The sequence below is a fragment of the Petromyzon marinus genome, chromosome 14 (assembly GCF_048934315.1).
Source record: "Petromyzon marinus isolate PM22_M1 ecotype Great Lakes invasive population chromosome 14, UKy_Petmar_22M1.pri1.0, whole genome shotgun sequence".
NCBI classification, from domain to species: domain Eukaryota; kingdom Metazoa; phylum Chordata; class Hyperoartia; order Petromyzontiformes; family Petromyzontidae; genus Petromyzon; species Petromyzon marinus.
This window is the reverse complement of record NC_133680.1, coordinates 5,155,591-5,171,539: the sequence shown is the minus strand read 5'-3', so window position 1 is coordinate 5,171,539 and position 15,949 is coordinate 5,155,591. Positions and strand designations below refer to the sequence as shown.

General features: G+C 46.8%; 1 long non-coding RNA gene across 1 annotated transcript in view; it reads left to right on the top strand.

Annotated features, from left to right (window-relative positions):
* Nucleotides 1–4,407: 4,407 nt before the first annotated feature.
* LOC142924574 (uncharacterized) overlaps nucleotides 4,408–15,949 on the top strand; it is a 50,869-nt gene continuing 39,327 nt past the window's right edge. Inside the window, exon 1 of the long non-coding RNA XR_012941687.1 lies at nucleotides 4,408–6,241. This is a non-coding gene — a long non-coding RNA (uncharacterized LOC142924574). The remainder of the gene's footprint in view (nucleotides 6,242–15,949) is intronic.

Genomic DNA, 15,949 nt, shown 5'->3' with positions numbered 1-15,949 from the left:
GTGACGATTATCTGAACCGGTCCCGTGCCTCCCCTAGGTCGACTCAGCCTCAAATGAGTACCTGGTGCGGTGTGTAAACATCGCCACTAGGGAGACTAAGGCGCCTGGGCGTGGTGCTGGCCACCCACCCCTCGTGTGCCGTGCCGGCCTTCATAGGTGCTCACTAACAGCGCTGTGTAAGCTACACGGAGGATCTTGGCCTTTTGGTGTCCAATGTCGTTTGGCATAAGCAGCAGTGTTGAGTGCCCACGGACACACGTGTCACAGTGCCACGTTTGACATGTCAAAGCTACAACACGCGCGGTTACATTATCAGCGAAAGCAAGATATTTTAAATGGAAGATTTACATTTATTTTATTTTGACTGCGCCTGAGGCATGGGTCTTGAGTCTTTGTCATTGCGTGTTAAGTGCCACGCTTGAACGTAATAACAATAAACACGATTCGTTCGTTTCACTCCGCGGGGCATTTGTAGATGCCATATCCGGGCGGTGGCGGATCGCACAGCTGTTGTGAAACTCCCTTCCCATGGGCGTCGAGGCAATGGACAGACTCAGACGGGACACGAGAAGTCCGAAATGTGGACCGGAACTGTTCAATCTCCGGGTGCTGTGGGTTACTCCTCCGCACGTAAACACCGACTTAATTGGTCGATAACGCCTCTGTCTTACGAGAGCGAGGTTATGCTCCGAAGAACACGCCGTGAAGATGTGGAAGTGTTTGCGTTCATATTCTTGGTTCTTTCGGTAAAATCACGTAGAAGGGAAATAATAAAAGAAAACAAAATAAAACAATTAAATTCTCACGACGTTTCGATTGCAACACAAGCAATCATCATCAGGTGTGAAAACCACAGCAAGAAACCTCGTGAGAATTGTATTGTTTTATTTGTATTATTTTATTATTTCCCTTCTACGTGACTTTACCGAAAGAACCAAGAATATGAATCCCTGCAGTCACGAAAGCTTTAAATAGAAATTTATTTGTGTTCAGTTTGATGTCTTTCCCCCACACCTCCGATTAGCACCGTTGGCTAAGTACGGTGCAAATGAAGTTCAACATACAGACAAACTCATTTATTTCGAACTGCTTTTTGTGTTTAGTTTCTTGTCCTTTCTCCGCACCTCCGATTAGCACGGTTGGCTTCGTGTGGCGTGAAATAAGTTCAACATACATAGATACAAGTGTAGTGACATATGACGTCACTACAGTGTCGGCTCAGTACACACATGACGTCACTGCTATGTTGGGTCTGTACACACATGACGTCACTGCTATGTTGGGTCTGTACGCGTGACGTCACGGCCAGAGCGGTATGGAGGCTGTTGACGAGTGCCACGGGGGTCGTGTCAGGCCATGGCACTCTAAGTGACCCCGGCTGGACACGTGGCCGGATCAAGGTGGGGGCGCGGGGGACCTTGGGGGTCATGTGGTCGGGGAGTGGAGCCTTCTCGAGGGTTCGAGAAGGGGGGCGTGGCCAGGGCGTGGCCGGCCACGCTTAAGGGGCTTTTAAGATGGCTCAGCACAGAGAGCTGGGCTATTCGTGCCTGGGATGAAGACGCCTCATGAAGACTCTGAAGAAAGAAGCCTCCAACCATCGTGGCCAAGCAAGAGCCCTCCTGGCTTGGCCACGCCAAGCAGTACCCGAGTGTTAGTGAGATTAGGACGGTGGTCACCACCTTACGTATAGGCTGTGTTACAGTTGTGTTGCAGTTGCGATAAATAGTGTTGCCTCCACGCGAGTGTGTGCGCCTCTGTCGAACCATTACACAAGTAGACCACAGGTATGAAGAATGTAACCAACATCTAAATGAGGGTGAAACGTGACAACATAATGGAATGCAAATTAGCATCACGGAGGAGAGACAGTTGCATGATCGGTAAGTTTTGCAATTTGCACGTGAAGATATGGAACACCTCTTTCAAAAATGGAGTCTATAACAATCGTGAATAATAACAGTTGAATGCATTCGCTATTCACGCCGTTCTTCCAGCGCAAGGCTATAATGAAAGAAGGCGCTACGTTGCACAGGCATCGTCTGCGGTGGTTTCACAGTCAGGGGGTGCGTGTTGTTTTGTGTGAGCCAAATTTGGGTCCTTTGCGATTAATTAGCACACTCTTTAAAACAAAACAAGAAGATAGGTAGCGGGATCTTTAACGTCCACTGTGAAGCAGACGGCGCCCCGAACAGAGGAATTAGAAGCGGCACTGGCGTTGATTCTCACGAAGCAAATCTCCGATTCATATTCGAGGTTTTTTTTAATAGTTGGATCGCGTAATTGTGTCATTAAGCCTGCCACCACCAGACACAGCCAAGTAGTAAGCGTTTGTCATGTAAACAAAACGTGCCAGTTAATAGTACAGCACACAGGTGTGTTGGAGAGTAAACCCACATTTACAATTTGAGTACGACGTTTCGCCGGTAATTACAACCAGCCTCATCAGGCGACGGCCATAATTTCTGAACTAGTAACCAATTGACATGTTTTGTTTACGTGGTAAACCTTTACAAATTGGCTGTGTCCGGTGGTGGTGGGTTTAACGACACAATCATATTCACACGATCGAACCAAAAAAAACCTTATGAATAATATTGGTCACGAAAGCCTACCAGGTGTTAAACAAACCCCGGATCGCTCCGCGAGGTTTCTCCATCCACAGCGAGCGATGAGAGAGGCTGGTGCTGCCGTTCAAGTTGCTCGTCGTCATTGGCAGCAGGAGGACAATGTTAACTGCGGGCAGGAACAAGACGGTTAACAGCAACATTCCAATTCGACAGGCAAGGGAATTGACGGGTGGAGAAGCCGAATGATAAAATTGATGTCACTGCATTACGTGGATATTAACAAGCTGTTACGATTATATGAGGTCTGCTAAAAAAATTATTTCCTCGTGTGATAATTTAGAATTACTTTTTAAAATCATAGATCTGTGTCAATTAAGCCCGTAACGTCAAAGGACACGCAGCATTCATTTGCGGTTCTTTTTGAACGTTGGCATCGAGGGAAATTAATGTTTTAAATAAATATGATGTTTGCGTCACGCCATCAATAATTTCACACGGATCATCACAGTGCAAAATATTTATAGTTGTAACGCCACTGCTTAGCCATGAAGTATTGCGAGATGCCCTTCATCTGCCTGATGGCAGTGGCATTTGCTAACTGTGTGGTGAATTGGCCTGCTGGGAATTGAAAGCTGAATTCACAAGCGGAGGCTGATCTCTCTTGCTTGGTATTACTGGCAGTGCACAGAGGGAGTTAAAGGTACGGCGCGTGATGTTACCATGCCGTCAGACGCAAGGAATTCGCTCATAGCTCTCATCATCTCCATGCCGTTGGAGTTCCCGGTGGAATTCGCAGTAGATTTCCTGATGCGATTGTGATATTGTTCTGGCCAATGCAGACTCGTCCCCTCCCGGCAGACACTAACACTCTTAAGTGTATCGGTGTGTGTGTGTAGAAGCAACCATTGCTATACACACACACATCTAATGCACTATGACCTCGGGCAACTGTTTAGCTCTTCAGTGAATTTTCAGGTTGTTACCCTTGGGGTTTTTTGGCATGGTGTCCGGCGATTTGCTTCATGTGCTGAAGACGCTTCCGGCAAGCGGAGTGAAACCTCCGGCGGCATGCGGATGGAGCACTTGGTACAACCCCCGAAACACGCCTGAGAGCTACGCAGCACAACTTCGGTAAACCTATGCAACTGTATTGATCAAGAGTCGTTGAAACAATGGCCCTCGACTGCTATCCACTTCGTTACAAAGGAGAAGCACCAAAAGTACGCTGTCCTGAGGCATTGTACACGCGAGTGAAAAGGGTGAGGCGCGTCGAAAGGTCAGAGGTCCCTTTCAGCGGCACCTGCTGGTGGCCTGAGTGCAAGATCTCGCGCAGCACATGGGGCCTTTCCTCGAGCAGCGAGCAGACGTGCCGCGGTGGCGAGAAGTCAACTGCCTCACCTGGTATGGAGCCAGGGCCGGATTAAGGCACGGGGGCTTTAGGGGCTGCAGCCCAGGGGCCTCTGCCAGCTGGAGGGCCTCCAGAGATGAAGCGAAAAGTTATTTCAATTTTGAATGCTGAATTTTATTTGTTGTTAGCCTTGTAAAAATACATTTTATTTTTCTTTAACTTTGTTTTCCTTTTGAAAATATCACTGGGGGACTCAGTACCTGTAGCCCAGGGGCCTACAAAAGCTTAATCCGGCCCTGTATGGAGGATGGGTTTGGTAGTGACCCTGACGCCTGCTGTATATTTGGAGTTTACATGTCTCTCTCCCCGTGGTCGCTTGGATTTTTACCTGAGTCTTCTGTGTTTTTTTATTCCCCTCCACATTTAGACATCAACGTGCATTTAACAGAATTTGGCTGTTATCAATTTCCATCTGATAAGCCACTTCATTGAGCTATTATTTGGGGAAGCCAGGTCGCTTCTGAAAAAAAAAGAGCTGTATAGCTCAGGTGGGCCTCAACCTGGTAAAATAAAAAAAAATAGTTACTTAAATTAGAACGAGAGGTGTCGCAACGGTCGGCCTCTCTCCGCCGCAGTAGTCGGAGCAGCTCTGGTTTTGTGGACCAACTCCCGTCGGGGAAATTGTTCACACCGCCTTCGATGCCCACGCTGATCTCAGCGCCAAGGTGTGCAAGGCTCACTTCCCGCGTCACGTACAAGTCACGTGCGGTCGCAGGGTCTCTGGGCGTTGTCGTTAAGTGCCCTGCGTGTTGTTGCGAGGCGGCTTCCGCGCGTTTTGACTGCGGTGGTTTTGGGCTCTTTGGTGTCTTCGGTTTGTTCGCCCGAGGTGCTTGAAACAGGCAAGTGAACAAGGGGGCTGTCCCCAGAGTCCCTCGTTCCCCGTTCGTCGAAATCCGACGGTCTGTGTCGCGACGCGTCTTCTCCAGAGCGACGCGTCCTTGCGGGTCGGAATGGATGTTTTCTGCGGTGGTAAATACCCAACAAATTTTGCGAAGATGACTCATTTTTTTCTTCCCAGGAAAATGTACCGTGTTGTTTGCTTTGTTCGTTGTTGAGGAGCCGAGGAATCGGGCACGCCCACGAGCATTTCCTGTCGCAGAGATGGAGCCAATTATATGAGGCCAACTCGGCCTCAAATGAGTACCTGGTGCGGTGTGTACAATCATCGCCACTGGAGAGACAAAGGCGGTCGGGCGTGGTGCTAACCACCCACCCCCTCGTGTGCCATGCCGGACTTCATAGGTGCTCGCTAACAGTACTTGCCCCTGAAGTCTGTTGAGGCTATACGGGGGATATTTGTCTTTTTTACATTACAGAAATGTTAGAGATATGACTAGGCGAGGCCATCATCCAGCAGTGGATCGATCATTGCTGATGATGAGTTAATTGGAAAGATCACAAACAAATCTGAATAATAATGTTACAAACAAACAAATATTGCTGTATGTGTATACAAGGTCATCGATAAAGATAGGCTGCTCCTGTTGGAATGGATTTTGCAACAGGAGTCGGTGCTAAATGGATCAATAGCAACACTCGCGTGTATCTGCGTCTGTGTTGGATTTAGCACGGCATCAAGCAGGAGGCTTGACCCCCAATGGGTCTGGCTTGTATCATTTTTTTGTAATGTGCTTCGAGGCTTATTTCCAGAGGTCGTTGCGAGCGTTGCTCTGCAGCGCCTTCTGCGAGGGTTCGTCAGTGGAACGTATTCGCCCGTTGCTCGGACATCTGACGGAGACAATCAAAGTATGATAATGTTCCACTTTTCCCTGTAACGTCATGTAAAACGAGCCTTAATGGCACATGTCGATGCATTCAAGTGAAAATGTTGAGTGTAACAAAATTTATATAAAGGTCAAAGGGTTCAAGGTGAAGCCCTGCTGATATTGTTCACGTCCCCTGCTTGCGAAAGGTCTTCCGCTCGAGGGAGCTCTATAAAACCCTTCTTGAGGCTATTTGGCTTCCTCTTCCACCCTCGCCAGACATCTTAGAAGAGGTGGGAGTACCCACGCCTTACTCTACCGCACACGAGTTGCCAATCGACGAACTTGCTGCAGAGGACCCATTTTTTTTTAAAACGTTGCAGACGCAGAGGTGGGAGGAGTTAAGAATCACGCACCGTTGATTGTATTGCCACCTTGGATTGATTGAAGAACCTTGACATTCAACTATGACATCTTAACTAACTGTTCCTTACAGAAGAAGAAGGAGGAGAAGAAGAAGAACATTCCTGCGCCAGAAGATCGAACCGGCGACCCTCTGGATTGTAAGTACAGTGTGCCAACCACTGCTCCACAGCAGCATCCCCAACATCACAGAGGCCGTGTTTATTAACGGAAACCAAAGCACAGCCAAGTGGGTTGTACTTTCATTGGTCTGGAACGAATTGGCTTGTACGTTCGAAGGAGAGGGGGTCTATCTGATACTCGGGGCCGAATGTTCTACCAAGCCTCTCCCAGAAACCCAGTGTGAGTTACACAGGGAGGTTGCAGTTGCACGGCTCTTAAAATCACAGAGCGGGGCCCACGCACGTGTCAGCTGAAAACTTAAAATATTGTGGAGTGTCGTTCTAGCTGGATGAATGCGAATTGGGCACTGGGTGAAACATATACAAAATGAGATTAATGGGACGTTTGTGTACATTGCACAACGGAGACCTCGATTGTGGCTACGAATTCACTTTGAGTACTGCGTTATCATTTCGGCGATCGAGGCCGTGTGTATTTATGCACCTCGTGCAACAGAAATAGTTCGGCTCCGTACCCGTAATGCTTTCCCGGGCACTTAATGTGCGATCGATATCAATAGAAGCGTTCCACCCCGAAATGTCGCGTGGTTAAACGAAAACCTTCGGCGGTGAGTTCGGGCGCGCTCGACCGTGGCGCGGCCGTGGGGGCCGGAGTGGACGTGGCGGACTGGGCAGGAAGGAATTTCGGAGTGCGTCCTTCGTCTCAAGGTGATGGCGCGGGCAAAAAGTGCGTCGCGTGGTAACGATAACGCGTGACGAGAGGCGTCCGCTCCCTCGAGGGGGCTGGAGCGACACCACCTGTGCACATGCCGTCAATCCTGACCCCCGGGCCCGAGCTCACTCCAACGTGCCGCACATGTGACCTGGGCAGACGCGCCGGCGTAAACCCACCCGTCAGAATAGACACGTGGGGGGGGGGGGGGCGTGGGCGCAGCCGTCGAGCACACAAGCGGTGGGGCAAAACAACTCGGGGAAGGCCAAGTGTGTACACTGGCAGAAAATACGTTTATTAATAAATAAGCGATATTAATAAATGAGTTTGCACTCATTGTGACGGACGTCGCGGCAAATGTTTCAGCCCTTTGGAACCGAGAGTGAGACTGCTCTTAACCTTGTATCGCATGTCACCAAAATGCCGCAGTGCATCACGCGGCGTGATGAATGCTGAATACTTGCGGCTGAGCGTCGCAAGCCACCGCTCAGTCGCAGCAACGCGCAGTGCCGCTGCGATGCCGGTTTCTCAGTGGGTGTTTGTTCCCGGGAAGTTGGTGGGACAATTTATGCAGCTTGAAGATCAACACCGACGTACCACAAAGGGATGCTCGCGAAACATTCGCATCGCGCGCACGTAATGGGTAAACCGGCCTTTGGCAGACACATTTTCCTTATTCCTCCGCGTACTCTTTTCGATATTGTTGGAGTGCGTCTACAAACGGATCCCCTCGTACTTAAGAGGTCGTTCAACTTCATTCTGCATTTTACAAATTCTCTACATTGCTTGCCAAGCTCCCTGTGTTATTTCGCATACAGCGATCGTTCACTATAAGCTTCCACCGCGCACCAGCTTTTTTGTAACTGCTTTAGAATTTTGCGCTGAGCGGGAGGCAGTTGATGTAATGGGAGATGATATCGAGCCGAGCCCGGGTGCCTTTGTAACCACCGGCGGCTGTAATGCAACAGGTGTGGACACTGAAGCGTTATGGTCTGCGATAGCAAAATCGGCCACGGTAAGAATGCCCAAGAATAGTGGACGATTTATGTTGTGCTGCGGTGTGCCTCGTTTCAACGGCCCTCCTCGCGTCACCGTCGGCAGCAAAACGCGTGGCTTGTTGTGTTGACTTCAAACCATTGAGTATGCAGACCCGCTTGTGATTACGGTGGCGAGATGTTAACAACCTCACCTGTCATGCAGGAGATTGGGGGTGCGATCCCGACGCCTTTATATTTGGAGTTTGCATGTTCTCCCCGTGGTCGCGTGTATTTTTCACCAGGTCCTCCGCCCCCCCCCCCCCCCCACACACATAGAAACACATTTAGAGTATTTGGCTGCTATAAATTTCCACGTGATAAGCCACTTCGTTGAGCTATCATTTGTGGCCAGGTCGCTTCTGAAAAAGAGCTTTATAGCTCAGTGGGCCTTAACTTCTATAAACAAAAATCGTGTATTGTTTTTCTTTTGTCGCCTTGGCTAGTCCTGAGACCTTGGTTAATTCCCGTGGAGAGTAATAACTTTTGTACCACTCCGGGATGGCTGGCTGGCTGGCTAAATGGCAATGGCACTTACCCTGGGACACTATTGTTTATTTGTCCCAACCACCCGGCTTTAAACCGTCAGACGGCAACAATGCGCCTCGAGTGCATTATTAATATGTGCCCTGTCGCTGGAGAGGATGCTAAGTCCACTCGCCCCATCTGCTTACTTGCGCACTTAAAATGCAATTTATATATCACCCTCGGTAGGTCTGTAGACGCACGCGGCCGCATGTGACATCCCAATAAAGAACTAAGAAAATGTGCATTTGTTTCAACGCATATGTCCGGCAACGCACTCAGACAAATCAACATGTGCGTACAGGAAACAATTGACGTCCTTAGATTTTCTGTAAACGTAGTCATTTATAACAACGAAGGAAATAGTATTTTTAAATATTTAACAAAATATAAGGCTTTAAAGTTGAGCTCAAGGTAAATGAATAAGATGCAAATAAAACACAAAGCAGCTCATGTCCAGGAGTGAGATGCATTGTGGGATTACCGGACCATGGATAGCAACAACATTGGGAGGCCTATATCCAGCAGTGGATAGAACTTGGATAGAGCATCGCAGATGATCATGATGATGATTAGTTATATTAACAATTCAACTGCAAAAAGTTTCCATCCACATAATTTTTAGTGCAACATTCCATGTTCGAAATAACTAATTCTGAATTTTAGATGTTCAATCTAAAAGTGTAATGTTTTTGAAGGGCATTGAAAGATGGCGAAGGTGCGCTTGTTCAGGACATACGGTACTGGGCTCCCAAGGTTGAGCCGATCAGCATCTGATTGCCAAAGTCAAAATAAATCCACAAAAACCTCCAATATGTTGTGAATAAATCATTATTATGATCAAAATAATGATCGTGATCACAATGTGAGTTCTCTTATCGACGAGTGTTGATAGCAGTCACCTTGTTCAGACTTTGCCTGATGCCTGCAATTATTTTGCAAAGGCTGCGACACATTATTCAATCAAGGTGGCCCTTGCGCGCGTTTCAATTGTTCATGAGAGGACACAGCATGACTCACGCTGTGCCTGCGCATTGTGCCTGAACACGCTATGCAGATGCGTTATCTATACACAGGAGAAGCTATTAATAGACTTCGAGGTTATGCTATTTCACCTCTCGTAAAGTAAATTAGATGCTTTTTGTAACCCCCCCTTCCCCCGCAATGAGTTCGAACTACAAAAGTGACACTTTGTAAGTCACTAACCAAGTGTTTAGATTCAAAGTAAGGTGACATATATATTAAAAAAGTTAATTATATTTTACAGTCCCTTTTTGCAAGCATCTGTTAGATGAAGGCCTCTCCATGCCGTGCCAGTCATGGGGGTTGTTTGACCATACTTCACTATGCTGGCCATTGTGCGTTTGTGAACGAGAACCTGAATATTAAATGTATACTGGAGGAATCCGATGAGCTATCAAGCTCTTTTTCACAGATGTCCAGTAGAAGGGGGAGAGGAGGACGCTCAGGATCAGTTCAGATATTCCATGCCACTGATGTTAACCGTGGCCAAAAATGTCACTCTTTTGCTGGGTTCAGTGCAGAGTACACAAACCATTGTGCCACAATTCCCCTATAGGCAACTTAGCAATGAACGTGATTTCATATGACGCCTGTAAGAATTACACATTTAAATAGTATGAACTGTAATTAATTAGTTCAATTTTGAACTCAGTTAGGAATGGAGTGACTTATGATTCAATGGCATGTCCAAGCATCCAAACTCTAATAAATAAATTACCTTTTGTTTACCCAGAACAGCTTCACCGAGTCGCAAGCCTCTTTGTGTGTTTTTTTTATTAATCAAAAGCCGTTAATGAGTGCTTGGCATGTGGGGACGTTAAACCAGAATACCCAGGAACCCCCCACCTACGCATGTGAGGTTGATAGCACTCAAAGAATGCACATTTGCTGCAAGGCCACGTCCTGGGAGCTGAACAAAATTTTTTCAGGGCGCCACCAAACCCTTGCCTCCAAAATGTGTCGGGTCGCGGATCGCAGGTGGTCACTGCCGCTCCGAACTGCCGAACTCGGGCAACTAAAGGAACAGAAAAAGGAACAAGCACAAAGCATTACACTGGAGGTGCCCACTGCGATGGCCATATCGGGGTGCCACGGTGGCTAGGAGATGTTAACTACCTCACTTGAGGTCGTGGGTTCGATCCCGACTCTTAGGCCTGTATATGCGGAGTGTGCGTGTCTCTCCCCCCGTGGTCGTATAGATTTTTATCCAGGCCCTCCGGTTAATGGTATTTGGCTGCTAGAAATTTTCACGCGATAAGTCACTTTGCTGAGCTATCATTTGGGGCCAGTTCGCTTCTGAAAAATAGTTAAATAACTCAGTGGGCCTTACCTGGTGAAATTTTAATAACATTACAAAACCTGATGCGGAATATTTTAAATCTCAACGGGACGCTGCTGCCATTGTGTAACAGCACACCGGGATTGCAATTCAGAGGTTGTCGCTTTGATCTCCTGGCGTGGCAGTTGAAATGACGCGGATTTATTCAATCCCCTGCCGCCTCCATCCACCCAGTCGTATAATTGGGTGCTCCACAGTTAGCGGATCGAAGAGAGATCGCGTGTGGTGGGATAAAGTGTGGGTACTCCCACCCCTTTCATGGCGTCTGGCCAGCGTGGAAAAAATCGGCTCCCGATTGTCCCCTTTAGTGGAGGCCCTTCCACCGGCAGTGGCATGAGCAAGCAGTTGCAGGGCTGAACCTTTATCTGTTCCTCGTGGGGGAGAGGTAGGAGGTGGGTTTAATGCTGCGTGGTGTATCCTTTGGGGAGGGGGCAGGACCTGGCCCCGGTGGGACGCTGCCAGATGGTCTGATAGTTATGTATTTTTAGCAATGGAAAAACACATTTCTGAATGTTTTGTGTGTGCTAATTTAAATAAATTAATAGGCGAAGTGCTGTTAAAAAAGCCACAGCTTTTACATTGGGACACCCTTTAAATATTAAAAGCCAAAGCAATGGTATGAGAGTCAAGATGGCCTGACAAATTATGGAAAACAGAGGCTCTGGAGTGTAAAGTTGAGAAATCTCTGCTGTATTAGTATTTATATCATCTGCACATTCCCCCCACACACACATTAGTTCCGTTCTTAAGGGCACCTTACACTAGTCTGGCCTTTGCCGAAAATCATCCAGAATGCGTCCGATCTCGTCAGATCTCTGGAGCTAAGCATTTTTGAGCCTGCAGAGTGCTTGGATGGGCGGCCACCACGCATGCCAGGTTGTTAGAGGCTGCGGCGAGGCTATTCGGTGGGCAGCAGAGGGGGAGTGGAGAAAAATATATCGTATTTTACGTCTAAGTCCTCCTGCCTTCAATAACCCGCACTGACCAGCGTGGTGAAGACTGGTCAAATAACCCCCCCCCCCCCCACTGACTCGTGCAATGATGCAGAGGAGGGACCCCGGATCCAGCAGTGGATTTATAAAAAAAAAAGGTTGTGCAGGTACTTGTGCACGGGGTTATGGGATGCATGTGCAGACGTCTTGTTTCAGTGCTTGATCTCCAACGCGATTTCGTTTGGCCTATAAAGCGACTTCGTGACATTTCCAATGCTGGTGTTGCATCATTAGTTTTAAACCCGTGAGGCTGTGGGGTACCCACTGGCATTGTGGGAGAGGGGTGGGCGAACGATGCTCTGAGCTGCATTAATGCGGCAAAAAGGTCAACAGGGAATAGCACTAGCGGTGTTTTTGTACTGACCACCCATGTTTATGAAAGTTTTGCCTAGGTTTGTTTTACAACGGCTAACAGCTGAGCGTGGCACGTGCGTTGCGTTCTAACTACCCTGTTGCTGACAAGAGTCGATTAATTTGAGTTCCTTGGGCTAATTGGGTCCTGTAGGAATGGGACTGACAGATCCACGCAGCGTGATGCTGTTGCTAGACCACTGTGCCCGGTGTCTGGCGTTGGGCGTATTCAATATTTAATGCAATCCCACTTTGTGTGTGTGTGTGCTTTAGCATGACATGGCTTACTGTCACGTGACGCTAGAAGGCTCTTGTTGCAGTGTACCAAATCTATTCCCGCAACCGATTTGGTTTAACTCCGTTTAATTTTACCACGCTGCCCTATTATCGCAAATATCTGACGGTCTCGCGAGCTAGATAAGCAAAACGGTTATTGGTTTTGTGTTGAGAATAAATCCTGCACCAACACCGATTTGTCCTGAACGCTCCATAATAGGATCAGGGAAAAATGAATTTTTATTGTTATTGATTGTAACCTATCGTGGTGCATTTTGCACTCATAAGCTATTCACTTTTGAAAGAAATATATACGTGGCTGCCCTGAGCAGCTTTTTTTTTTCTTTTAAACATCCAAAACTGTGTTTCTTATATTCCCCAGCCACCGCAAAGCTCCGAAGTAAAGTTGAATCAATCGTGATTCTCTTTAGCGCTTCGATACGTTTCGTATCGAAGAAAATGTGAGGGAGAAGATAAAATAAATAAATAAAACCAACCACCAAAATTGCAATAAAATAAGAGAAATTACTTTTTTTTTTAGTAACACGCTGCACTATGAGCGCCGATCATTTCAGCAATGAAACCGTAAGTGGCGTGAAACGAGCTGAGATAATAGAGCGGAGGCTTGCGATCTCCCAACTCATTATGTGCCCCACAATGTCACCTTGAACCCCTTCGTGCGCAGGGTCCTGAATCCAATCGCTGATGCGACATGAGGCATGGTCCCGGGGGCTCCATGAGAGAGCGTCTGACTGCAGGTTCCGTTAGCTGATGGGTCAGTGACTACACCCTTTCCCTATTTAGAGATATTGCATTTTTTTAGGGGGGGGGGGTGTATGCCCCCTTTGCTTCCACGTTCACGTCTTTCTTTGGCTGATGTTCTGCTCATAAGTGAATGTTTGATTCGTTGTTCTATTTAAAGAATCTGATGAAGTTGGGTGTAAAATTAAAATCACAGAATGCCTTTGAACGTCACACGGCAACCTTTGCCCTCATTATGGGCATATTTATTCATTTCTAAAAGATGATTCATTTTCACTTAAATTAGTTTGCATTTTTTGTTTATGAACGTGGCTCTAACTTACCCAGTGTTACTTGTTGCCATTTTAGGTCCTCAGGTATTTAATAAAAAATCTAATCAAGGATTAATTGTTCTGCTTAGAAGGTAGTTTTGATCATATTAAAAACCCCCTTTCAAAACTCGGACTAAAAAAGTTATTAGTTTATCTATTTTCGGTTACTTAGGGTACATTCAAAAACCGTAAGCACAATTTTGTTGGTATGTTCTTACAAAGAGTTCCAACTGAATTACTAATCACATTCACAAAGCATTCATAGCAATGAGATTAAACGGTATATTAAACACGTATGTGTAGTATCTCTGTTGTGCATTATGTTGTCTTTAAGTTTAATTAGCTTTTTTTTTAAACGAGCTTATAGAATTTTTTTTTACGACAGCAACTCACGAGTGGAATTATGGAACTCCACCTAGCACACTTAAAATCCTCGCATTATCACGAACCACTGTTTAGCCAGAGCGTAAAAAAAAGCATTTGACATCAGTGTAACTCTCAAAAAAACTGTGCAGATCAATAGCACTCTATGTCTCGGGGTTGTTCATTCCACCTGTTAAAGAATGTTGTATGGATTCGTCTTTTTTTGTCGAGTGGTTTTGAGTATGAGATATCACATCGCACGGCGCAAATTCACCCAAACATTGGAACACTTAAAGCGCACGCCTTCCAAAGGTTAAATATGTACTTGTACATATTATGATATATACTTGGACTCGCACAAATCGGCAACGATTTTTACATGTTCAACACATATCATAGTTTCAGGTGGTACCCTTTAACAATTGGCGGCGGATAACCGTTATTAAAGAAAAGTGCCTCGTGAAATAGACACCACATGAGGTATTTGTTCAGCAACAGCATGCGATAAATTACAGCTCTTTGTCAATCCACTGCTGGATGAAGACCTTCCCTTCTCACGTTATGGGGGGCGTGGGGGGGGGGGGGGTTACGGGAGGGGCATATTCAACCATACTTCACCACACTGGCCAGTGGGGTTTGGTAAAGGGAGAGCCTGCACCAGTTTACGCTTCGCTTCAGCAGCAGACGCATGGCAGACTCGCCCGGGAATTTAACTCGGAACGCCGGATATCATTGTGCGGTGCGCGAACCACTCCACCACATTTCCCGCAGCGACAAACACGCACATTACCTCTAGGCATGTCATTCCTATTTGCAGAATGAAGATATTCCAAATTCCAACAAAGTCTAGCGAAAGCCAACGTGTATATTCAACGCTGCCCCGTGGAGCGTGTATATTTTCAAATGCCGTAGAGGTCACCTCTTCCATAAATACGAGCTGCAGGTGCCATCATGCATTCCACCCTCTGGCAGAGTCTCTTAAAAGGGTCGCAGGACAGACAGAGCAAAAGTGTCAAGTTCTGACAACGTTTTCAAAAGAATACAAAAAAAGAAGATGATTATTTTTCCCGGAATAAAGTTCACGTATATATTCTTTTGCAACGCCCTTGGCACCAGACGCCACCGTTCTCAACGCCGTCTCCAGAGATGCGTCTTTGTCACGTTCCCCCGCTCAATAGCGTGTTATTAATATAATTTACCGATTTATTTATTTTTCACGACTGTTACCAATGGCCCAAAATGTGCCTCAAAAAGGGACTCTTCAACCACTCGGTCCAACGCGCTTTGTCCGAAATTCCAGAGGACAGTACACCCTCGGATTAACTAAAAATATATAAAATTGTAAACATTCTCGTGAAACGTAAAATCTAATTAACATTTTTGTTGCGAGTTTTTTTTCCATTACAATCGTTACTCACAAGGGGGAATCGCTCAGGGAATGTTGCTTCCTGTAAACAACGCATCAATGATTGCGAACACATTATAAAGAACGGTGCCAAAAATAAAACCTGTTGCGTATAATTTAGCACAGGTGTGGGTGTGTGGCTCGAAGATAACATTTTGTGGGGGGGTAGCGGGGCGGGGGATGGTTGGTGCTGTAATTGCGACTTCAATGTCAGGGAGATACGACCTCTCCCCTGTAGCAGAGATGCTGCTACCCTGGGTGAGATGGTCTGCATAGTGGGTTTGCAAGCCAGAGGTCGCCGGTTCATCGTGCCCGCGCGGCAGTTGAAACGGCGAAAGTTTCTTGAAATCCTCGCCCTGCTTAATTGCATCGGCTCCGTCGGCTGTTCGTGGAAACCCTCACAGTCAACCACTCCGGTGGGAGGTCACTCTTTCTCTGCTGCCTCTGTAATCAGGAATTCTCCCCCTCCATCCTCCCCCCACCGTCATCTGTGCTGTTGACTCCCTGTCCCTGTTCAAGTCCCAGCTGAAGGGCCTTTCTCTTCTTCTCTATGACAGTTTATTCTATATATATGTATTGTCTTATTACTGTAAACATATGTAATGTTATATATGTAGTTTAACACGCGACGCT